At 41.7% G+C, this 25,665-nt stretch overlaps 1 protein-coding gene across 8 annotated transcripts in view; it reads left to right on the plus strand.

Annotated features, from left to right (window-relative positions):
* Nucleotides 1-3,470: 3,470 nt before the first annotated feature.
* Nucleotides 3,471-25,665, plus strand: part of TNC (tenascin C) — a 94,526-nt gene continuing 72,331 nt past the window's right edge. For 3 of the 8 annotated variants that reach the window (XM_050926887.1, XM_050926890.1, XM_050926891.1), the window contains exon 1: nt 3,482-3,725. The gene's annotated coding sequence lies outside the window, so the exon portion shown is untranslated. Of the gene's footprint in view, nt 3,726-25,665 lie in introns of all 8 variants that reach the window. The other 5 variants (XM_050926892.1, XM_050926893.1, XM_050926894.1 and 2 more) reach the window with 4 other exon arrangements.

Below are 25,665 nucleotides of genomic sequence, written 5' to 3' on the forward strand. Positions count from 1 at the left end.
AATTAGGGAGGGGTGAGTAGATAGGATGAAACAAGAACAGGCCTGGGGTGAGCCAGATAAGAAGAAACAAAAACAGGTCTGAACTTTTGCCTAAAACATTAATCTCATAGGGAACCTGGTTTCAAATTTGCATAGAGTAGTGGGTGGAGAAAACAAAGAGAAAAATTATGGTGAACAGGTTTTGACAAGTGAAGGCAAAAGGCTGGTGTTAACAGTTACTGAGACAAATACAGCAAAGGACTTTGAACAATCCAACATCTTTAGCTTTCTATGACAGTCTCATGGATTTAGACAATGAAATAAAATGTTTTCCAAGCATATGCTAGAGTTAGAGTCTGGAAGGGATAACCCTGAATGCTCTGTAAATATAAGAACCATAGGAACAGAGGATTTCTTCTGTCAGATCAGAGCATTGGTACAGTCAATAGCTGAAATTTACCTGAGGAATGGGAGGTTCTGTGGCCTAGGTTAGATAGGAGGTCAGACTAGATTATCATAATGGTCCCTTCTGGTCTTAATTTATGACCCCATGACATTGTGAATTTCCATAATACTCTTAGCCAACTGGGCAATGACTATATTTGGGGGGGGAAACCTTGCCTGAGCCCCCATCACACTTAACTGCCAAATAGATCCCATTGCATCCAGTATTCAACTTTTGCTCTTCACGAGAGCCAGCAGTGGTGGGAGATCTGTAGTAGAGTAGCTGTGCTCAGAACAGTGGGGATGTGGTATTTTTAGAAGACAGTGGACCACTCTCAACTTCTCTCCCGGGTTCTATTGGTGATTCATTCATAGATTGCGAGGCCACAAGGGACCACTGTGATCATCTAGCCAGCCCTCCTGTATCACACAGGTCCCAGAACTTCTCCAAAATCTTTTAGCTCATCCTAGCAGACCTTTTAGAAGAGCATCCAATCATGATTTTAAAAACTATCAATGATGGAAAATTCACCTGGGAATTTTTTTCCAATGGTTAATTACTCTGACTGTTAAAAATGTGTGTCTTATTTCCAGTCTGAATTTGTCTAGCTTCAACTGCCAGGACAGGGGACACAACTTCTTGGAAACAGAACTGGCTGCAAACAATTGAAACATAGGATTTGTCACAAATTGCAATGGGGGGAGGGAGGGAGAAATCCTTCTCCCCCTCCTCTTGACAAGCTCTATAGCTAACTGAAAAACGGGACAAACTTCTTGTTCCCCCTTTTCCTAAAAAAACTGTGGAAAAAATTCATCCCGCTTTTTCACAGAAGATCAAAATTTGGATGCTTCACCAGCTTTATTTAATATGGCTGCTGGTCCTGAGCTGTCTGGGAAAATAGATGCCTCTGCTAATGTAGGATTATCAACACCACTGTAAACAAATTGGGGGGATATTTGAAATGACCAGAATATAAAGAACAGATGAGTCAACTCATAACATGGAAATTCTTAAAGAGCAGTGATAGGCCCGCATTCAGGAAACACTTTGTGCCACAAGTACTCCTGTTCACTTTGTTTGAATATATCCTTATTCTGTGAAGCCTATATATCATGTTTAACTTTAAGCCTGTGCATCAATGCTTCCTGAATAGGGATTCTTTCCTGAATTGGAGTATGCAGAGATGCAAACACTAGATCTGGTCAAAAAAAATTCAAAATTTGAAATTTTGTTGAACATTTTGAAATTGAGTGGGCGGCTAATTGAGGAAAATTTTCAGCAGGCTTGTGATTTCTTCCCCTCCCTTTTTTTTTTTTTTTTTTGGACTGATTGTGGAGGTGGGTGGAATTATCTGGATTTTGACACTTCCATTTATTTTTAAAATGGGAGGATGTAGCCAATAAAATATTAAATTTTCCATCTCTTTCTGACCAGCTCTTGAGTCAGCCTCTCCAGTTTGTCCAGGAAAGGGTCAAACAATAGAGTGAAATATCATTTTTTAAAAGGACTGGATAATCTTCTGACCATTTATATCTGAGGTAATTATTATGTCGCAGGATTCAAGGTTTAACAGGACTCCCCCAGGTCAGAAATTATTTCCTTTCTCTATGTGCAGCAGATCAGAGTTGATCATATCTATTTTGTCTCTCTTGGATATGTAAGGGTGGGCAGGATATTCCCTGTAATGTAATTCCCTTAACACGGCAAGGATTGGTTGCTGCTGGAGGGAGCATACTGGATTTGATGGACAAGTGGTCTGATCCTGTGTGGCAAATCCTGAGTTCCTAGGAAAAGCCAGCTGACAGGAGATGCAGTCAAAGGGGTGAAGTAGCTGGAAGGAGCCAGTCAACCAATTTTAATTCCAACCAGGGTCCAGGTGGTGCCCTTGGATTGTAGCTCAAAAGGATCCCACTGCTTTTTAGGAGCTTGATTCATCGCTTGTTCAAGCCAAACCGGGTGTTTGCACTGACTCTGGTGGGCTTTGGATCAGATCAAAGGGAGTGCATCAGATGGCAGTGCTTGCTGACTGGAAGAACATCAGAGATGTGTGGTCAGGACAGTAGCTAGGTGAAGGCAGAGCTGAAACTCTGAAAGTTTTTTAAAAGGTAAGTAAGTGGGGTGGGCTGAATGGGCTAGTTTATACTGCCCGTTAGGAAGAGCATCCAGGTTACCCACCCACTGAAGCCAGGACACCTTTAACTCTCAGTCACAAACCTGACGTTCCAGGGAGGAATAGAGATAACAAAAAGATGACCTTGAAATATACTAAAGGGGGTGGTCTGTGAATTATTGATAGCTTTGGGTGAGGAAAGAGGATGGGGTGAGGGGGCTTTGTCCTCAGTTGGATGAAACACAAGCATCACAAAAGAGAACAGATTATCCCTCCAAACACACACGCACCCCAGCCACATAATCCCCTTTTATCAGATCCCAAGAAGAAAGATGAGGCTTCTCTTTTCTCTTTCCTTTTCAAGGCATCAGGATGGAGCTCAGCCCAGACCTTGCTCCCCTTCTTTCCCCCACCTCCACACAGCTTTTGCATTTGCAGCAGCTCAGAGACATTCCCTAATGAGAATGCAAGATTGCAATTACATGGACCTCCACCTCATCTGGTGTAAACTGGCATAAACCAAGTGAAGTTTGGCTGATTTACACCAGCTGAGGAGGCTGCGATGTTTGAGAAGCATCTTTGGACCTGGAATCCTGCTTGCCAGCCTCCTGTTCTTACTGGATTTTGTTTCACAGCATTAATAACAGGGGTAAAGACTAAAAACTCTGATAATATACTTTGCTGATGCTGTAAGGAAAATATTCTCTGAGTCACTTGCCTTGAGCTGACTTTTTTTTTTTCTCTCATGGAGCAGGGGGTTTCCTTCTTTAGCCATAAACTGCATGCAAATACCTTTGTGTGTGTGTGGGGGGGGGTGTTTCAGTTTCACAAGCTAACCCACGCTCCAAAGGGACTCGGGAGGCTGTTCCTTTAATAAGCCAAGTGGAAAAAAAAAAGTGGAAAGCTTGCCTTGAGGCATCCCATTACAGTGGAATGAGACAAGGATCAGGGCTTCTAGCTCAGCTATAAAAACCAAGCAGAAGCTGGCTTCTCTGACCACAGTTTGCCTTACTGTCAAACATCTCTCACTCTCTCTTTCTCAAACACACACAGACTGTAATACAAGACAACTTTTTTTCTCAGTTTTGACAGGACAGCCACAAAGTGGAAGGGCGGTTGCTGACTTTTACATCCTATTTATTTCATGGAGGCTGCTTGCGGTGGGATCTAATTCATATCAGAGCTGGTAAGGTAAGTCTGCTTTAGCACAAATTGCTAAATCTAAAAAAAAACCCCAAAACTACAATAACAAAAACCCTCAGGAGCTTTTTCTTTTTTTTTTTTAAGCTTGCAATAATAGAATGTGCCCTAGTGAACTTTACAGTCATTGCTTTTATTCAGTCTGAACTGCCAGAGGATTTCATCTGGGAACAGTTTTTTATGAAGTGTGCATGCGTTCAGGCTGTTTTTATTTTCTAATGTCTGATATAATCAGATGAGTGTCTCAGTGGCATTGGCCTGAACAAATGAATGAACTAGTGAATGAATGAGTGAGCGCTGGGATTGCTGAGCTCTAGATCTGGGGAAATGCAGACAAAATTTGGATGACCAGGTGGGTATAAAATGAATGTCCAGTTGGAGTGGAATTCTTGAGGTTCACTTTGCTACCCAAGTAACTAAAGAATGTGTCCCCACTATCAGATCAAACGCACTTCTAATTCTTAGGCACTTCAAATAATTGTCATCACTAGGTATGAACTGAAAAGAGTTGGAAGGTTTTCATTTTTAATTGGCCACTTACCTTGCGCTGAAGGTTTTTTTTTCTCCCCCGCCCCCCTCCCTCCGGGCTCCAGTTTCTTCCACAAGTACAGTGACATCCAACTCTGTATTGGGGAACAAAAGACAAAGGGAGCCACAGCTAGTATTTTATTACTAAGTATTTAAAATGGGAGGACAAGGGGACTCCAGGGCAGAGGGTTGAAATTCTGCCATCATGATAGGTAAAAACGAGCCACTTTCTGTACTAATCAGAGTTACTTTCTCATGCTTAACCAATTACTTCCCTGTGCATTACAATTTTTGGCATTACTAGTGATCCTGTTGGCTTAAATTGCTTCAGCTAATAGAGAAGATTGTAATCCTTGGCTTTGTTTAAGGGTTAAGTCCTACTTCAGAACTTTCTGTGGTTACATCATTTCTAAGTGTTCTCCCTTTGTGTTTTACAACTTAATATCTGGTTAATGGGAAGAACTGGGGTTTGGCTAGTATTTTCATTCTGACAAAACTTTCATTGCACTGGGCAGATAAAATGTTATGTTTATGCTGTCTGGCGTAAATGGAAAACCACGACACGTCTCCAATGTACAGCAGGCACACACATAGTGTAGAGGCACGAGAAAGGTATTCTTTATCAACTCTTCATTTATCCGGAAGCTGGAACAAAAGCCAGTATACTGCAGTTATTCAGTGAACGGGGCAGAAAGTCTGATGTAGTATCTTTTTTTCCACCAGTTCATTTAGCAACTGTCTTCCTTTAGTGAATGTTCATTTTCAAACTTCCCCTCTTTATGCTGGAATAAAGTAGCCGAGAGGAAAACATATAACTACACACATTAAATTAGTTAAAAAAAAAACATGCTCTGTCTAATATATATCAGAGTGCCTGTATGTGCCTTGAAATGGTTTAAAACCAGAGCAAATGGTATGTACTCTTTGATGACTTAGCAAGTATTAACTCTTTTATAACAGGGAACTGAAGAGAAAGCTAGATATGGAATGAGAGTTTTCTATTTTGTGTCTTTTCATTTCACATTTCTAAGCACTAAATCTTAAAAATCAGGTTTTTTTAAAATCAAATTAACATGCTCAGTTAAAATCAAGCTGAACCAGTAACCTCACTGGGTTTTCACATCAGTTATCAGGGAGTTCATAGTCAGCCTCATGCTGCAGCTGGTCCCCCTCTCCAGTATCAGCCCAGCAAAGAGCTTGCTTCTGAAATGAACATGGGGATTAGCAGCTGTAAAACAGCAGAGTAAGAAGGGACTAGTCAAAAGACTCCATCCTGCCCACACCCTCACTGGCCCCATTGCATTCATTGTCTGCAGCAAATTAATATTCATGTGCCAGATTTTCTCTTCATTAATGTCATCCCATGTCTCCTTTCATCCCAGAGAAGAGGCTTTTCTAGTTACTGTATTGATGCTGTCCATGCCATTGGAAGAGCCCTATGATCCACAAAAAAGCATGTATCTTGCAGATTAGAGCACTGAGTCTTGTCTGACAGCAAAGATGGTGTCATATAGCAAGAGGTGTCAGACAGGACATATTGCTGAACCTGCCCCAACAAACTGAGATCTGAAAAAACCTCTGTCTTTCCATTGAATTAGTGCTGCTGGGTGCCCCATAAAATTTGACTTAGAAACACTTCCCAAAGTTACTGTAACTCTGGCCAGAGTGCATAACTTTTGTAGGGAAATCCCTTCTTTTGCTAGCCCTATCACACTCAGGAGAGACTGCCCTCTCCCTCCCACAAAATAATTGAAGTTATACTTAACTATCATGTTATCAGCCTGGAATTTCGAAAGGTGTTTGACTTTAGATAGGGGTGGCTTATTCATCCTAAACCTGCCATTTATAAAATCCCTATAATAAACTAAAGGGCTCTTTCATAGGTGCAGATGTTCTGGGATGCTTTACCAAGACGGTCAAAGCTCTCTTGATTAAAGATATTCTGTCACTTAGGGATAAGCAAGACCAGAGTAGATAGCTGCAGAGTCTATAGTTCTTTGGATAGGTTCCATACGCTCCTCCCTTCTCTGCTGTCGAAATACAGAACTGAAAATGGATTTAAAATACTGTGGTGATTGCGAGTCTAAAGCTTAGCAGCTTCATAGCCTCAAGGGATATCATCATGTGAAGTAACGGCCACCCACTTACAGCTCTTTGCTACTCTTCTGATATTACGCATCTCATCTCATGTTTGCCTGGGCTTGTATGACTTTGACATGTAAGGCATTTTGGATGCAAAGGCACAATGGCAAATGCTAATTATTAATCATTTGGTATGTTGGATTGCATGAATTGACAATGGCGAATGTGAATTTATTGCCAGTAATCTGTGTACCTAACATTACATTACCTCACCCTTGCAGAGCTGCTAAGTTGACATAGTGAGTTAACTTTAATTAGAGTGTAATAAACCTCTTACTGCATAAGATCTGGGTTCAGATTTGAACTTGAACACAAACGAAAAATAATTGGGTGGTCTCTGCATAGTTACCAACTAGCCATTTGTCTACCTTACAAGCTCAACACATAATTAAACCTAAGAGACGCAGGGAGGTTGAAAATTACTCCAGTCTGAGAACTGGGACTTGATATATGCAGCCCTGGATACATTCCATAAAGGCACTGCTAAGTAAAGGGCCACTGACAGTTTTAAGGTCCAATATCTCATAAACCTCCAGGGTTAGAAATGTATGATTTATACTACTGAAAAGTTAGGAATGTCATCTTTCCAATGGCAGAAAGCATTTGTTTTGAATTCTGGCAGGCTGTAAGATATTGGTTTGTAAGAATATGTTCTAATTTACCATTTGTTTGCCCCTCACCTTGCTACCTAACTTAAATTCTTATATGGTCTCTTTTTGTTTGATTGATTTTTTTTTTCCAAGCAGCACTATGTCAGGAACTGAGACTTTCACAAAAAACAATAATTTATAAACTATATAAGCCTGAAAATATCATAAAGCACTAATACCTAAGCCTAGCAGTTTTCCAGATAATAGCTGCAATATGATCACAGAAAGCATGTTACAACTGAAGGGGGGAAGCTAACAAAGATGGGAATCAGAAAGACATGATTTTATGGACCAGTCTCACATGATCTTCCAGGGTTAGAAATATTACAGTAGACAATACAAATCGTTTTAGGACCAATAAAGTTTGGTCCCAGATTTGTGCCTGAAAATACACTTGAGCCCCTGGGCCAAGGAATGGAAGAAAAGGGGACAGTCGCAGGTCAATATTGAGCTATGAGATTTACTCTCATTGGTGAAGTGCTTTGAGATCTATGAATGGAAAGACTTCCAATGGCCTGATCCAAAGCCCGTTGGAATCAGCTACCATGACCAGTGATGCTGGAACAATTTTTATAAATGCAAGTGCTGAAAGAAGAAACCATGTATTTGGGTTGTTATTACTACTTCAAGTCTGGGGGTGCTGCAGCACCCCTAGTTCCAGCACCTATGACCATTGCCTTCAGTGGATTTTGGATCGGACCTCTTAACAAGCTGCTGTTGTTATGACTACATTAGTTTGGGGTCTCTTAGTGCACAGTATTGTATACACATTTAGAGACAGTCCCTGTCCCTAGAACCTTACAAACAGACAAGACTGAAACATCGTTACTGATGGCTTTAAAAGCTTTTTGCAGGATTCAAAGGAAAGAAGTGAAATGTCAGTTCTTTGAAGACGCAAAATGCCAGAAAGAAGCAAAATGAACAATTCTCAGATACGTTGTCGAGCTCTTTCAGTTTCCACTGAGCTGTGGGGTTGTACAGCTTAACCATCCCTGTCGATGGCGTGTCATCTACTAGTGCGTTCCCCACTCCAGCCAATCCAAGTTGATGTTAAATGCCTTCCGCACATGGGGAAAGTTAACAACTGGGCATTTTTCCAGTAAATAAAATCCCCCAAAGTGTAATGGAATTAAGCTGCACAAAATGGTTGGGGTAGGAGTGGGAAGGGATTCTTTGAGACTAAGGGTATTCTGTGGGCCTAACAGGATGGTTGGATACATAAGAAAGGAATATTATGAAGCCCATAGTGCTGTGCAGAAAAATCCTTTACCTATGGTCTTTTCCTAGCGTTAGTAGGAAAAGCTGTTACAATGTAAATGTGATTTGGATTATACATCGTTCATCATACTTGGATGAGAAAAAATAATCTTAGGATTCCTCTTTGTGTCATTCACACACCCCAAATCCCATTGCTAATACACACAGCAATATCGGGCCATATCCTCGGCTGGTTTAAATCAATGTAGCTGCATTGACTTCAGAAGAACTAGGCCAACTTACACCAGCTGAGGACATAGCTCACAAACTGTCCATGATAAAATACAAGTAAGATATTGCTCCTTGGGCTATGGAGCCAATGGAAATGATGTCCCATCTACCACCCTCCCCCATATATATAAAAGGGTTATTTGTAAGTTGGATTCAAAAGACAAATTCATTCCGAGTTGACTCAGACATTAGAAATATCTTCAAATTCACATCCTTGATGGTGTTGCCACTGTCGTTTCAATTAAACTAATCTTTGCGGTTGCCAAGTTTTAAGAATTTCTAACCAGAAAATCCCTGTCTGCAAATAGCCTGTGGCATTTTGTATTCTTCAGAAAATGGAGGGTATCCTTGCCAAGTTTGCATTCAGTCATCTATCACGTATAAGCCATTCTTCCTCAGCAATAGGGGAGCTCTGGTGCCTACTTATAAAGATTACTCACACAGAAAATGCTTTCCTTTTAACCAGAACTGCATGAGGAGCAGAAAGGAAGCTTTCTTCAATTCATATAGCTGTTTGGTTTCCAACCCCCTAACAAAAATGATATTGTTTCATGGCTAGAAAACCTATTCGTTTTTGCAATTGACTAAGAAGAACATGGTGATGGAGACGAATTAGTTTTAATACAGACGCAAACAAAAAATCAAATCTTAGAAATGAAAAAAGTCTGTTAGGGTTTAGCTTAGATATCTTGTCCCTCCCCCTGCTGAGCTGTAGCTCTAGCAAGAGATGAATTAGCTATAGTTTTAGACGGAGGTTTTCAAGATGGCCCACGGAGGGATGATGAACTCATTTATTTTCCTTTGAAAATTGCTGGTGTAATGGCCCTGATTCAGCAAAACACATGTTCTAATCAGTCCTGATTCATCGGAACAATTGAAACACAGGCTTAAAATGAAGCTGAACTGGGGAGTTAATCTTAAAGTTTAACTCTGTGGGCCTGCTTCTTATTTACCCTTACGCCTCTTGACACTACTGTGTAAAATAGTCTTAGAATGGGTGTAATGTTTTTCACTTTGACGCTCAGGCCTCTCAATCCTTAGGCCTTTGGGGTTGCTTTTACTTACACACACACACACACACACACACACACACACACACACACACACACACACACACGTCATTATGGTTATTGGTATCTCTAAGGTGCCCAGCGCTGTGGTACTTGAGCATCACTACACCAGATTGCTTTCCAGGAAAACGATCACCTTTTCATTCCCCCATGGGCTCACAGTCACAGTGACCCAATGATAACCCAATTACTGCACTGCCAAGTCTGGTATAAAGAGTACAAGATCCAAAGAGTGCAACATGCCAAAATGGGAGAGAAATGGATTTCCTCTTGCCTGGTCTCTCTCACTCTGGTCTGGTCACACTTCTGTAGCTAGTTTGCTGTTCTACTAGTCTTTTTTTCCTGGTTATATCAGCTTGGATATGGTACTGCCATAGGCATTTTGGGGAAGTCAGTTTATACATGTGATTTATTGGTTTGGGATCCCTTAAGAGCAAATTATGAACCCTTTACTCACATTGGTGATCAATTACTTAGACAGATACCCTCCTTGGCACTACTCGGAGTAATGGCTTATTGTTAGGTGATAATTGGAGATATACTAATCTCCTAGAACTGGAAGGGACCTCCAAAGTCATCAAGTCCAGCCCCCTGCCTTCACTAGCAGGACCAATTTTTGCCCTAGATCCCTAAGTGGCCCCCTCAAGGATTGAACTCACAACCCTGGGTTTAGCAGGCCAATGCTCAAGCCACTGAGCTATCCCTCCCCCCATTGTGAGTAAGGGGTTTACAATCTGGCTCCAAATTAATAATGTTGTTTTAAAGGGGCAGGCTCTGATTCTCAATTACTCTAAGGCCGCCTTACACTATTCTGAAAGTATGAAGGAGTCTTGCATTGGGTGTAAATATAACTTGCAATTGGTGTAAACTTTAAAGTCCCCGTACACTGCCAGCTGGGTGCAAAGGGCTTAGTGTAAATGAAAATCAGGCCTGAAGTATCTAATTTATCTTCAGTTGCTTTATAGATGGACAGAGCTTATCCTGTTAACTGTTAGTATTGCACACAGAGTTGGAAAGTTGAGTGGGACTTAATGCATAACGCACCGAGCTAGTTGCATTGTAAAGAAACTTCAGCTTGCTCTAGATGCAGCTACATGGGTTGACCTGATTCTGATCTGAATTGCATCCATGTAAGTCAGGAGTAACCTCTCATGGAATTACACCAATGTAAAACAGGTACGACTGAGAGAACTGCGTCTGTCGAATGCTTTCCAGTGGATAGAACGTATTACACCTGTGTTTCACCAACGTCATTGTTTGACATTCGTTTAATTTCTGCATGCAATTAAAGGGATCGGTTTTCCTCACTGCAATCAGATGAGCTTAGACATTGCAGGCCAAATTCTCTGTTGATGTAAGTGTGTTGACTTCAGTGGAGATCTGCTAGCATAAAATTGGCCCTGCTCCTTGGGTTCCTCAGCTCAAGTTGCAGTCAGACATGGCTCTGGTGTGGATAGATCCCAAGTGAATATGCTTGAGAGAATGGGTCAGGGTATTCTTGGAGGATTCTCAGATCTCTCTTCAGCTCAGCAGAGCCTCAGTTTGTTACATTCCGAACAATGTACAAGGTGTCTCGGTTTGTGCAGACTTCTTGCACAAGTGCAGTCATTGATTCAATGCACCATTTGCTCAGAGCTGCCTGTGTGTCTAGATTTTCTGTTCCCCTACACGATAAAAGCTTATGCTTTACATCAAAGTACCAAGGAGCATTTCAGGCTGAGTTAAGGAGGAAAGATCTACTTCTTGTTTCAAGTGCTCTGCACCCATTTCCCTTGTGGCTTGTGGATTTGATCTGTCAGTGGAGGGGGGCAGGGGGGTTGCACTCTCTGGAGTTGACTCCACCCCATCTCCGCCTCTCAACAATATTTTTTTTCATAAAATAGAGGGTTTAAGGAAGGATCTACTACTCCACTGCTGGTTTCCGAAGAAGCAGGTTCTTGATCCATTATTTCTGACAGAATTAGGCCAAGCAGCTCTCTAGCATTGGAGGAGACAGACTTCTAGGAATTATTTCTGTGGTCTCATGTGTTGGTAAAATGTGCATATTCCTGCAAATTTAAAATGTTAGTACCAAGGACAGAGGAGTTTTCAGCTGGGATGGAATGCAAGCCAAGTAAACCATGAATTCTTTAAAAAAATGAGGGGTTGTCTCAAAGGAAGGTTGCCGGCTCACTCCCTCAGCACCTATTAAGAGGAAGTTATAAGCCCCTGGGAATTTGAAGGGAAGCAGTAATATTTCGCATAGCTGAGAGCAGTGTATGTTTATGGTGAGGTCTGAGGGAAGCATCATCCCAATGTGTAATCTGCAGAGCTGGAATAATTATGTGGTTAAAGCAAAGCAAAATTACAAACTGCAGTGCAAATAACCACAACTGTTACTTAAAATATCCTCCTGCCTTCCAACCGATTGCTATCTCAGCCATTCATATCTTTTGAACGCTTTGTCATTTTCCAGTCCAATGCTCGTGTGTGCCAATTGTGTTCTCTAGTTACAGCTAAGTCATAAAGAAAGAAGACCACTCCGTTTGCCTCTATAGATAAAGATTCCTCTACAAAGTTAACTTAAAAGACAGGACAGTGGAATGTTTGGCTTATGGAATGGGACACTGGATAATTGCATGCTGGCTTTGTGACCCCAGTATAAATCCTTTCACTTGATAACATGGTGCTTTATTTTCATAAGAGCCCACGTTCTATGAAATAGACCAAATTACAAGACATATTCTTTGATTGGGTAACTCCATAGAGGGATGAACTTGGCTTGATTTCTCTATAGGCTGTGTGTGATCACAACCTCACCTTTGTGCAAAATGAACATTTTATTTAAATATGAATGAATATTATCTGCTGATCACATCAGTGGCTTTGCTCCCTAACTGCAAGCTTTAGCATAATTACAAAACTATTTTTAAAAACATAACTGTTAAGTGTTTACTGTGATAAAAAGCAAAATTGAAAGTGAAGAGATGCTATTAGTCAAATTACGCTCTCCTTTCCACGACTGTAATTCTAACGGATTGCATTTGGCTAGCGTGGAGTCACTCTGGATTTAAATCAGTGTCACTGAGGAAAAAGGTGCAATGAAAATCTTAGAATATAGAAAATGGAATCAGACCCCCAAGTATGCATAAGGGATCCAACGTGTGTGAAATGTGTTCATGGTTATTGATCAGATTTTGAAAACTCCATTTTGTTTTTACACATCCTCATCAGTACTGTTGACTCTGAGCATTCAAAAATCATGAACCTGCCCTGAAAATTATGACATTATGGGGGGAAGAGGAAGCTCATTTTATTTCTCTTATGATTTCTAAGCCTTTAGGTCACATTGTCTTCCTGCTTATAAGCTTTTTCCTGCAACCAGAAGGCTAGAAACATACTTAAAACAAAGAAAACCTGTGGGTGTTTTGGATTTTTTTAGATAACATGATTCCAGGAGCTGAGTTTTTAAGAGAAATACCAAATATCACAAGCCTCATAATATCATGAGAGCTGGCAACAGTGAACTACTCTTAGTTGTCCCTCTACTTTGTTGATATTAGTTGGCAAATTTATTGTAGGTGTCTCAATGGTGAATTTGAGGAGAGATTTTAATGCAGTAAAGGTGGTGGTCTTGTAGACAACTCTGAAAGGACTTCTCATGCATAGAGAGTAGAATGGAAGAAACTGCAAAAGATTGTCTGCTTCTTTCAAAACAATCTGGCCATCTAGGGAAGCATCCTCTTCAGAGAGGTGGTGATGGGAAACGGGGCGAAGCACTGAGTCTGAAGGCCTTCCCGTGAATGCTGCTTCTCTTGTGTTTCTAGGTGCAGTGGTTTCTCAGCCTAAACACATTTAGATGTTTGGTTAGAGTAATTCTCACTCACATTTGAGGGATAAATTAATCCTCAAAATTGGGTGGGGAAGAAATCCAACCCCATAGCACATTGTTGGAAGTTTTATTACTTTCCTCTGGAACAATGATAGTCAATGTGCTCTTTATTGTGGACTACTTACAACAGATCAAGGAGACTCTCCTCCCAGTTACACATGTTCTCTGTGGCCACCATAGTGCAACGGAACTTGGAAAAGCAATATTATGGCAGAACTGGAGACACAAGGAAAATCAAATCACTTTAATACGAGTTGGGCTGTTTATGTCCCTTATTCTGTAGCTGTGCTTCTTTCCTTCTCTCTGTGTTGTCCACCATCTCTTCTGATCTGCAGACCTTCTTTGCCAGTTAGTTCTGTCGGCTAACTCTCTCAAACTGCCTTTTTTATCTGCAAACTTGACCGTGATTGAATTTACACCAAAGAAACACCCACTAAGGAGACTTAATTGCTGTCCTTGATGTCTGCCTTGCAAACCCAAACAGGTATATAAGGGGGACACTGCCTCAGAATTGATTCACATGAAGTTCAAATGATGACAGGCAGGACCACGATTGCATTTTGTGACCAATGCATCTCTATGGACTATTTGGAAGTAAGCTACTCAGATTCCATGAACCTGTTGAACAATGTCCAGTCAGCATTATTAAAGGAGAAACTTTCTTTGGATTGAGTGGACACCATACCGTGATTAGAGGTGTGTGAGTGGGCAGTGATGTACTTTCGCCCTTTTTGACTTCATTTATGTGTATTTTGGTTTTGGCTTAGTAATAATAACATACTGTATTGCACCTTCATCCAATGACCTCAAAGTATGGCAGAAATGTGAGTAAGCCGAGTTTTGAGACATCCCTATGAGGCATTATGTTCATTTTACAGACAGCACAGCTGAGGCAAAGTCCAGTGGCTAAATTGAGAGTAGATCTGTAAGGTGGTGTATGTTAAAGAAAACTGTATCGGAAATACTTTATTCCATTTGCCAGCATGTAAATCTGAATGAAAAGAAGTCTAAATTTATGTAACGTATGCTTTTTCCCAACCCGTTAATTTACAGCTTCTTAAATATCAGAGTAAAGCACAGGGCATTTTAACTTTCAGACTCCTGTTCGTTGCATTTCTTGCAACACTTCCATATTCTGGCCCATCTCTATGTGAGATACACCAACCTAAAGGAGAACGGATTCTTAGGGACGTGTAAGTTACATGTTACTAGAAGAAAGCCTCACTCATGTCTAAGTAAGTCAGTCACTGTAAACTGGTGTAAATTACATATTGGAGGGTGCAGGGTCAGAAGAACAGCAACTTAGACTCCTTCTACATGGAAATACTGCTCTCATGTACCTCAGTATAAATTCAGAGTAACTCCCTGGACGTGTAAACGAGAACAAAAATGCGCAGTTAGTCTTAACTTCCCTGGGCCTAATTCAGAATTGATGCTAAGTGACTTGCCCAGCATCAGGCAGCAAGTCGGCAAAAGAGCCAGGAACAAAACCTAGAAGTTCTAGTTCCCAGCTTCCGACCATTGTGGCCTGATGGAAACTAACCTTTCTGGGCTATGTGAAATGGGCTGTCGAAAGCCTATGGGTGGTTACTGAAGGAACAGTGGGGGTTCTGGAAATGAAACAGAGCTTTGTATTTGAAATTAACATAAATTGCTATGATTAATACCGAGAAGAATACAAACTTCATAGTTTGAAACTGTGTCTGTGAAGGACTCGGAATAATTCCAAATGAAGTCACTTAGGTCTACCCAAAAAATAATGAGCTCCGGAGAAAGTGTAACTTGGCAAAGAAACTTTCCAAAGACAAGTTTAGAAATCTGTAGATCTTTTCCAGCCCTGCATACATCTTTGCTAAAGGCAGGAAGAGCAAGAGAAAGCAAATACTTTTACTCTTAGGAACAGTTTTATTAAAAGGTACAGATTGTAGGACTGATTTTTGCTGCATGGTTAAGCACAAATGTTGCTTTGGCTGTGGAAGGCTTTTTACTGGAAAAGGCACTAATCTGGTTTTTAGCTTCCTTGAGTGCTGCTTGTGGACCTGTTTCCATATTTAAGAGTCCAGCGGCCCCATATGGGTCTGCACAAACTAATGGGTACGACTGATTTCTGTGCTGCAAATGCAAGCTGGCGGGGGACAGAGTTTATAACAGGAGACAAAAGAAAAGGAAAGTGCAAACCCAGACCTTCTGTTTCCATGGAGTCATTTTGAGAAGGCATATTTCTATAGTTCTGCTTCCGTTTTTAGAACAGAGCCCTCTTTTTTCCTCCCCCCCCCGATTTCATCCCCTTGTTGCCGTTCGCATTGCTGATGTATACTGCTGTTTCCAATCTATATTCTCTGTCTGTGTTGTATCTGCCAGAGGCGTTTTAATTCCAGCCCTGGAAACTACTGTAAGAATGGAGATTGCTTTTCAGTTTCGGGAGGGGCGTGTGGGGAGGTAGTAGTTAGCAGATGCAAAGTCCCCTCTTTTTATTTGATTTCTCTCAAGTTTTTAGCAAATTGCTCTACTTGGCTGAGTGCTTTGCACCCCGCCAGGATTCTGAATGTAGCTCGAAAGCACCCCACTGACCTGCTTGTTTTGTTTCTCTTTTGCGAATTCCTGGTTTCCAGAAAATTATGCTCAAATAACCAAGCTCTCAGCAAAAACCAGCTTTGTGCACCGACTGGCTTTCCTGCTAGCCTATGCCTCTTTTGAGGCAGTGAGAATTGGGTTGCAAGAGAAAGATAGGGTTAGCTTCCCCATTGTTCCCTGCCAATATTCCACCTATTGGATCGGTAATATTACTCGCTCCGATCATATTCTGTCTCCTAAAACATCCAGACTGTCTGTCATGCCTCCGATGAAAATCCCTCTGCAGTTTCAACGGAGTGTTCTGTTCTTCACTTCTGCCCTAAAGCATGAAAGATGTCAGCTGTTTAACAGTGTATGACATCACTACACAACAGTGATGCTGTTGAACAGCTGATGCGTTTCACCATAGAGTGAGGGTGCATTTTGCATGTGTGTGTGCACATGCATATGAAGTTATTCTTATGTTCAGCTTGTAAAGACCTTGGGGATTTTTTTTGAGATCAAAGGCATTGGGTAAATGTAAAATATTAGCTCCAAATGCAAAGTTTGGATTTTATTCCAGCTGCAAATTGTCCCCAAAGACTGTAGGGTTTTGTTAGCATTATCGCTTATTTCCATACATTCATCTTGTTCTGCTAGTCTGCTGACCACATGTTGGCTCCACACGAAGTCTTCAACCTAGCATTGTTCCACCAGAAATCCTAAATCCAGGCAGCTTTATGGTGCTCTGCCCATTCATTTTCTCATGGGGACTTCCTCTCTGATGCAAAAGATAACCCAGCCGATAGATAGCACGTGGGAATAAAAGAAGTTTCCCTACCAGGGAAATCAGACTCCAATTATTCGAATGTGTTTGTTTACTGGCATGGCTGTGGCACTCCTGAATATTATATCGAACTGTGAGCTTGGGGATTCTTCAGTGCCGTTCATCTGAGGCTGTCAGTGCACTTTACAAAAATTCATTAATTAAGCCACGTTTCTCCTTTGAGAATTTGTAAATGCGCAAACTGAGGCACACTGGTTAAGTTACACAGTGCTATGAGAGACAATAATATAGAAGCCAGGAATCCTGAATCCCAACCCCTGTGCTAACCTCTAGAGCACACTGCTATTAAACCAGGGCTTATAAATGTTTCCTGCAGACCCTGCTGACACTAAATGGTTGTCTGGGGATTCCAGCCATCCAGCATATTGAGCCAGCTTTATTTCTCTGGTTATGGTTAAGCAGGCCTCTAGCTGAAAACAGGGCTGCCCAGGGTGGGGGGCGGGCAAGTGGGACAATTTGCCCCAGGCCCTGGGTCTCACAGGGGCCCCCATGAGAATATCATATTCTATAGTATTGCAACTTTTTTTATGGAAGGAGCACCTGAAATTGCTTTGCCCCAGACCCCCTGAATCCTCTGGGTGGCCCTGGTTGGGAAGCTCTGATCTAGACTGTTGACCAATGGTAGCTTGTCTGAAACTGGAGAACTCAATCCAACTGTGAGTTCAGTGCATGTTTTAGCTTTACGATGACATAAGGGGTCTCTGCATCACCCCAAAACCTACCTTTAAGTCTAATCTTACTATTTTGCTTCAGCTGCACTACTTGTCAGTTCAACTCCAATTTCCCTTGCATTTTAATTTTCTAAACCGTTTGCAACAGATTGCCTAGCTTGATGAGTTGAAGTGTTTTATCCTCTAACCTTGGAAGAGGAGCTGGGAGAAAGAACTGTCTCTAGTACATTGCAAAACCCCAAATCCACTGTAGAGCAGAAGTGAGCTGAATGCCTCTCCCTGCCCTGTCACAGCAGATGTATGGACACCATATGGTCAAGCTTGGAGAATATTTTCTCCCCTACACACGTAGCCTGTTTAACAGAACCCAAACCACTCTGGAATATAGACTGATGTTGTAAATTCCAATTAAGATATTAGGGGGGAAAAAAAGAATGCTTAATGCTCTGCTCAGAGTTCAAACAAAGATCCATGTCTCTGTGTTGTCAGTTTGGAAGTAATCCCCAATTTGCAAAATTTGTATTTTTTTATTGCAACTGTGTTTTTATGTCCTGATTTATAAAACTTAAACCAGCAAGGAGCAGCAAGCAGTTTAAGCAATCGGGGCCATCCCTTCATTGGGAATAAATCAGCATCATCCCATTGACTTCAGTGGAGCTATGCCCATTTACACCAGTTGAGGATCTATTCCATATATTGCCTCATATAGGGGGGGATTTTGTGTTGTATTTTTTGTTGTTGTTTGTTGTTTTTTTGGTTAAAAAAGGGACGGATGCTCAGCTGGGGTAAGTTGCTGGCGCTCAGCTGAAATCAGTGGGACTGTGCTGATTTTCACCAGCTGGGCCAAAGCATTTGGTAAGAAAAGAGAGTGACATTTTTAACACTCCAAAACAATGCAATGAAATTAGAATCTAGAAATCTTGGTGCACAGGACCCCTCCTTCAAGCATTTCAAACTGCTTGCTTCATATCTAGTACCAAAAACCCTTCCTGCCAAACACACACACACATACACACACAGAGTTTATTTACCAGTCATCATGATGGTTTATTGGCATATGGGCAAACTTGCCTTGATACCATAGGAACTGGTGCTCCAAAGAGTGATGAGAAACAGAATTGGGACTAGTCAATGAGCCAACTGGAGAGAGAAAGAACAGTCTTCAGATCTAGGGCCAGATTCTTAAAGGCCTTTAGGTACCTAGAGATGCAGATAGTTGCCTAGTGGAATTTTCTGAAGCCTCTAAATATAGATGTTAATTTCCCTGACCCTTTGAAAATCCTATTAAGCACCTATCTGCATCTCTTGGTGTCTAAATACCTTTGAAAATCTGGCCATAGGTTGCCTTTGAAAATGACCTTAGGCTCTTAAGTCACTGAAGTTCTTGAATGTTACCCCCTGCACTGCTCAAAGTGCATTAAACAGCACAAGTAATGTATCAAATGTGGCTCTCCGTTCCCCTTAGGAAAATGCTGTGCAATGTAGTGTTGTGTTTTGGACAGGGTATGTGTGTGGTGTTTGTTTTAAATGTCTACACTGCTCCGTGTTTGCCAGAGAACACAGGTTGAAGAAGTGTATCTTGCATTTGGAGAGGAAGGTGGTGAGGTTTGTCATGGCACTTCCTGAGCGAGTTCATTCCATAGTCTCGAACCAGCCACCAAGACAACTCAGTCTCCTGCACAGATGAATATAAGACCAGCTATACTTAGTCAGACCAATGGTCTATCTAACCCAGTATCCTGCCTTCTGCCGGTGGCTGGTGTCAGGGGCTTCAGATGGAATGAACAGAACAGGGCAATATCGAGAGATCCATCCTCTGTTGTGCAGTCCCAGCTTCTGGCAGTTGGAGGTTTAGGGGTTGCATCCCTGACCACCTTGGCTAATAGCTATTGAGAAACCTATCTTCCATGAATGTATCTAATTCTCTTTTGAACCCATCTATAATTTTGGCCTTCACAACATCCCCTGGCAATAAGTTCCACAGGTTGACTGTGTTGTGTGAAGAAGTACTTCCTTATGTTTATTTCAAACATGTTGCCTACTAATTTTTGGGGGGTGACCCCTGGTTCTTGTGTTATGTGAAGGAGTAAATAATTATTCCCTATTTGCTTTCTCCACACCATGAGCTTTCCCCATATAGCAGAGAGTTCCACTGTACCAGAGGAGCAGAGCTGTCAACCCTGATCTTTATCTTTGTGCATTAGATATGCTGGACTCTGGCTGCTGAGCATCTTGAAGATAAGGACTGATACGTTGAACTTCTCTGTGGTGGATGAGCCATCTCCTAACTAGAAAGTCTTGGTGATTCCTTCATCCTCTCCCCTTACTGGATTACATCTTCTGAAATGATTTCAGTAATGTCAAACCCCTAGCATTCAAAAATTGCAAGTTGTCTGTCCCTCCATCCCCTGGCCCCTCCACTCCCCCAGTTGTGAGATTGGCTTAAATCAGGAGAATTTTTTTTAAAGTGGGTCTTTTTTGTCTTCTGGCTTTTGAGCTGCTGGTATTCATGTTTTTAAGCTTTTCCTCTATAGCCATGAGGGTGGGAACTTCCTTTTCTGTTTAAATGAAAGCTGAGATGTCCACATAATCACATGGCTTCAGGAGCTGGGACTCAGAGAACTCTGGATGTTATGAGGCACACAATAAAATTGTGGATTGACAACACTGTTTTGAATCTGTCAGTGCTCCATCATGATTGAACTGGGCCTTTCCCTCGAATAAGACAAGTGGTAATGGCAAAGTACAGTAGCACAGTGTGGTGACAGCAAAGTGACACGGTGAGATCATGTGGTTTCTATAACTCTGTAGTAGATTGATCACCGCCAGGCACTAGTTTTACATGGAGCTCCTGGTAAGCTACTCACTTCCTAATGAGGTGCTCTGATATCACAGTGATGAGGACAGGAAAAACCCATACATTAATACAGCAGCTAGGCAAGTGAACTCTGTTTTTCCAATAAAGACCAAGAATAACAGCCAATTACTGATGGGAAGTGGTACAATTCTACTAGGCACAGATGTTTAACAGCAGGTGTTTTACAACCTCCCTGTATCTTTGTCCTGAATTCTTTTAGGTAAAATATAGTAAAACAACAACTTTCTGCACTGCTTGGGACTCTGATCCTGTTAGACTTCATTAGCTAAGCATGGCTGGAGTCGGACCTGAGTGAAGACTTAGATATTACTCCTTGGAGGAAAAGCTATATGTTGTAGGAAGTGCTGGTAGCAATTCAGTATGGTTCTCTCTTCCCTCTTAATGAGCCACGTTCCCAGCCTGGTGTTAAAGGGCACTGTGCTACTGAAAAAGCCATCTGAGATATAGTCACTGTCTTTCAGTTACAGCTGGGTGCTGATTTTCATGTGGAACTTTTCTTTGGTGAAAAATTCAGATTTGGCAACACCAAAACATTTTGCAAATTTGTGCTGCTCTTTCCAAATTGCTTAGGGAAAACCAAACAATGCTGAAAATTTCAAAACATTCCTATTTTTTTTGTTTTAAATGACTTCTTTTTATTTCAAAAGTTCCTTTGATTGTTGTTTTAAAAATTCCAAACATATTTTCAATGATTGGAATTGAATATTTCATTTGATCCAAACTTTTTTAATTTTTTTTCCAATTTGCTGAAATGTTTGGAAATGTTTATTTTCAAAAACACTATTTTTTTTTACTTCAGAACTGAAAAATCCTTTATTCACGCAGTTCTCGTTCCAGTCCTAGAGGAGAGGCATTAACCTTAGTGTGCAGGTCAAAGTACAAATTGGGCAAATTGCAATTGATCTACCTCAAAAAAACCCCCAAATCCTTAATTTGAATTCGGATTCCGCAAGTGCAGATGGAATGCTGTGTCCAGCCCCGAGGTGACCTCATTTCAGTGGTGGTGTGGAGTGACTCCTCTAAAATATGTACAATTTGGAAAGAGCAGATCCTTCAGGCTGGAATGTGCTATATAAATGTGTATCATGATCTGCTACAGTGATGAGTGCAGTAGAAACCCCTAAAATAGATTAGGATTTTAAGCATTGCTGATCATCTGTGAACAATGCAACCCTTTTTTGTGTCCCCTTTCCCGTCTGTTCCTCTTTGCCTACTTTGAATAAAACAACGTCAAAGAAAAGCCACTGTATTTATTCGCTTCTTCCTGAGACTTTTTAAAAAGATCCTGCTTTTGTGTGTGGAATCAAATGCTTGATAACAGACAAAGCATTGCTAACTAGCATGGAGGCACAAAGAAGCCCCTTCAGAGGAGCACATGACCTCATCGACAGGATTATTTGATTACATGAACTCAAACTTGGTTGCTCACCTAAAATCAATGGTAGGCTTGCTTTGCAAGGAAGCTCATTCATCCCCTCTCCCCCTCCTCACCCCCCATCCTCCCCAGCAGGGAAAAGGCTTTACCAATGTCTTCCCTGCATGCTGAGATTAAACATGTATGGAAATGCAAACCACAAGGCAGATCTCCCTAGTTAGATTCCCTGCCAGGCATTCACAGGCTTCTCGCTGGACCTTTGCTTACAGCCACTGCCCTCACTGGAGGGGCTGAGGACCAGCGGCAGTTCCTAGAGCACGTCAGGCTCTATTGACTTTGTTGGTTGTCCTGGGTGCTTGGAATATTGAAACCCCAGGCTCAGTGCCTCTGTGGATTCTTGGGGGAGTGCACACAGCAGCAGCAGCTACGCTTTTACCAGGGTGCAGCATGTGCTCCTCCCACACACACAGGGTCCCGCCTGACTGGCTACGTGTGCTGCTGTCAGCACTAGTGGCCTCTGGCTCTTGTACAATGTGGCTGAGATTTTTTTATTTTTTTTGAAGGAACAGCCTGGGGATTTGGATGCCAGTAGAGTATTTGAATGGCCCGGGGGGGTTGCAAATCCCAGCCTCTGGGTATGAGGACCCAGATTTTGCTTAACACTTGGGCATGAGTGAGAGAGGTATGGAGCACCAAGCTCCCAGGCTCAGCTCCATAGAGCCTTGATTGTACAAGTGTGTCATTAAGAATAGGGACAAAGGGCTTTTACAGTAATTGAACAACATACCTCAGTGCTTGGACAGAAACTGCACAATGAAGTGGCGTGGCAACATCCCACTGTGGTGCCAGTTGGAGGCATATTTGGTGTAAGCCGGACTCTCCATAGCAAGGAGCCCAGGAAAACACTGGAAAGCAATGGATCTGCCATCTCCTGTTAATGAAGTAACACAGACTGAGATACATCATTTATTTCGCTCTAATTATACACAATTAACAATACATTACATGAGAGCTCAAACACAAAGTCATGAGCTAATTCTGAATTATGAAGACACGTCCGTAAAGGATTATCTCTATTTATCCAGAGCTTAATTAATTGTCTTTAATTCCAGTGGCATCAGAGAGAAGTTATTAGAAGCTTGTTCATTTCTGTGTTTAGGAATGAGGCACAATGCAGATGGCTAAACATAACTGTTACCATAATGCCACATCAGATGCTTCTTCACATAAATATTAAATGCAACGCAACCTGATGGGTCTGATGCAAATCAAGAGCAGGCTGGAGATTCAAGGATACATCTAAAGCTCTTCTCTTGGGCCTGATCAACTCAACGGAAGTCTTCGATGGATGTTGCATTGGACATCTAATGTGTGTTGTTGTGATAAAGGACTCTGCAGGTCCGTGCTCTGTCTGTCAACTTTCCTATTGATATCAGTGATAATGTGAGCCCTAAGAGTGTGAGTTGATAAGGTTACAACAAATCAAGACATGCCTGTGAATTCCTTTTAGGGGGAAGGTGAGTTCCAAAAACCGTAGGGGCTAAAGTGTAGCTTTAAACAACAGTCCTCCATAGGGAGCACTGCAGAGTCACACTACCCAGCTGCCGCTCCAGGAGGATAGATGTGTGTCTGATGGACTCCAGCAGAGCAGTAGGTGTGCAATTGCTGCTGCATCCTTTGGAAGGGTGCAACATCCATTCCACTGCTTCTGCTGGCTTGTGCGAAGTGGGGCTGGTGGCCATAGTTTCCACCCTCTCTCCTCTCCTCAGCTCTGAGGAAGCTAGAGCTGCTATAGGCATGAGACAAGAATGTTCCTTGTGCTCCCTGATCACAAGGATTGGGAGTGTGCCCAGCAAGTGTCTCCTCGCACGTATCCTCTCTACTCTGTGCTCACCTGGGCAAAAGCAGGCAAGAAAGACCTGAGATTTCATTAGGAAACGTATCTCCCCAAATTCGGTCCTCTCAGGATCAGAGAAAATTCCTGATGGATGAATCCAGACGGGCCGGAATTCTGCAGTCCATGTCAAAGAGCAAAGACCATCATAGTTCAGATGGTTTGAACTATGAAGGGGAGAAAGTGCTGCTGCTTTTGGAGTTTTCATATATAGGCGCACACACAGACCATGGGTTATCAACATCCAGTCTGGATTCCCTCGTGCTCTGGATGCCACATTACAGCTGCTATCCTTAAGGCTGCAAAGGACAGGCAAGGATTAATATCCTGCAAACTACAGACTCCGTATGGGCCTTTTTTGGTGTTTATGCTGGCAGAATGCTACTCCTCAGTCAGCCAGAGCTGTTGGAAAGGGGAAGGCAACCCCTCTCAGCATCTGCCTCCCTTTGTGGAGTGGATCGGTACCCCTCCAATACTCTGGCACTGGGGGCATTGTGGTGGATGTGGAATAATATTCAACCCAAGATCTCCCACATGGCATCATGAAGCCCTACGCTACCCTAATCTCAATTTAATAATGTTAAACAAAGATCTGTTGTTTAATTTCCTCCAAGAGTGTCCAGATTCTGGAAGCGCTCCAAAGAAAGCATTCCAGCCTATTCTATAAATAATTACGCAGGCAAGGCTTTAACAAGAGTATCTTATACCCAGCAATTCTAACCACCGTGGTAGTCAATTTCAGCATTGAAAGAACTATCAGAGTCTGTATTTTCCAAAGACATCTCATCTGCCCTCTGCACCACTGTTCTTGTCTTCTGTACTAGCTACCTATTTAGATGGCATATCCTGAATGTTATTAACCCTTTTGTCACTACCTGTAGTCACTCCAAGCCACATTGTTAGTTGTCTTTGTATTACAGTAGCACCTAGTGGCCTCTCAATTAAGATCAAGGTCCGATTGAGCTAGGTGCTGTACATACATAAAGAGACAGTCCCTGACCCAAACAGCCTCGTATGTATTGTGCAGACCGGGAACTGAGCCATGGAGATGTCAAAGATTGAACATTTCAAAGGGTCCTAGGGAGTTTGGCAAACAACTCTCATTCATTTTCAATGGGATTTGAGTGCCTAAATCCCTTAAGCTCCTTTGAAAATCCCAGCCTAACTGACTTGCTCAAGATTATACCAGAAATTGGAAAGTAACCCAAATTTCCTGAGTCCCAGTTTAGTGCCTTATCCTCAAAACCCAACCTTCTTCTGAATTCATTGAAATTGATGGACTGCTAAGATGTCAGACTGCATTTACCTGGAATGAACATCAGCAGTCATGGAGTCCCAAAGAAGCATGCACTCAAAGCCTTTATGAAATCTATTTATTGCACATTTTCTACTATCATTTTTTCCCAACTGTATCTTGGCCAGTTAGCTTTATTTTCTATTTAAGTTGCAAGCAATTGTTCATCAAATCTAATATTTTATAGATTTGAATATGATTTCTGTGCTGTTGATGTTGGAAAAAAACCCATGTCTAATCCACAAACTGCCTCTATTGAAAAAATTCCAAACCGAATGTTTAATTTGGAAACATATGTTCTCTGTCTGGGATCTTGAATGACATGGGTAAGTCTAGGATGAGTTTCTATAGTTGAGAGTACAAACCTCCTGAAAACAGTGGTTTGGAATGCAATAATAGATTCTAGTTTTAGAAATTGCTGTTGTAATACAGTAGATTTGGTCTCTCAGGGGGATCCGGGGGTGCTTTATCACTCAGAATTTACTACAGTTCCTTTCACATTGTTTACAGATACTGGCTTTAGTGTTTTCTTTCCCTTCATGGTAATGTCACGCTGATGCCTTTGTAATACAAGACTCTTCTAAATTCAAAATTGTACACAAAACAATTAATTTACACTCCTTCCAAAACACCCTTGGCAAAATTTTCTCCGCAGTCATTCAAGACAGGA

The sequence above is a fragment of the Gopherus flavomarginatus genome, chromosome 17 (assembly GCF_025201925.1).
Source record: "Gopherus flavomarginatus isolate rGopFla2 chromosome 17, rGopFla2.mat.asm, whole genome shotgun sequence".
Classification (NCBI taxonomy): domain Eukaryota; kingdom Metazoa; phylum Chordata; order Testudines; family Testudinidae; genus Gopherus; species Gopherus flavomarginatus.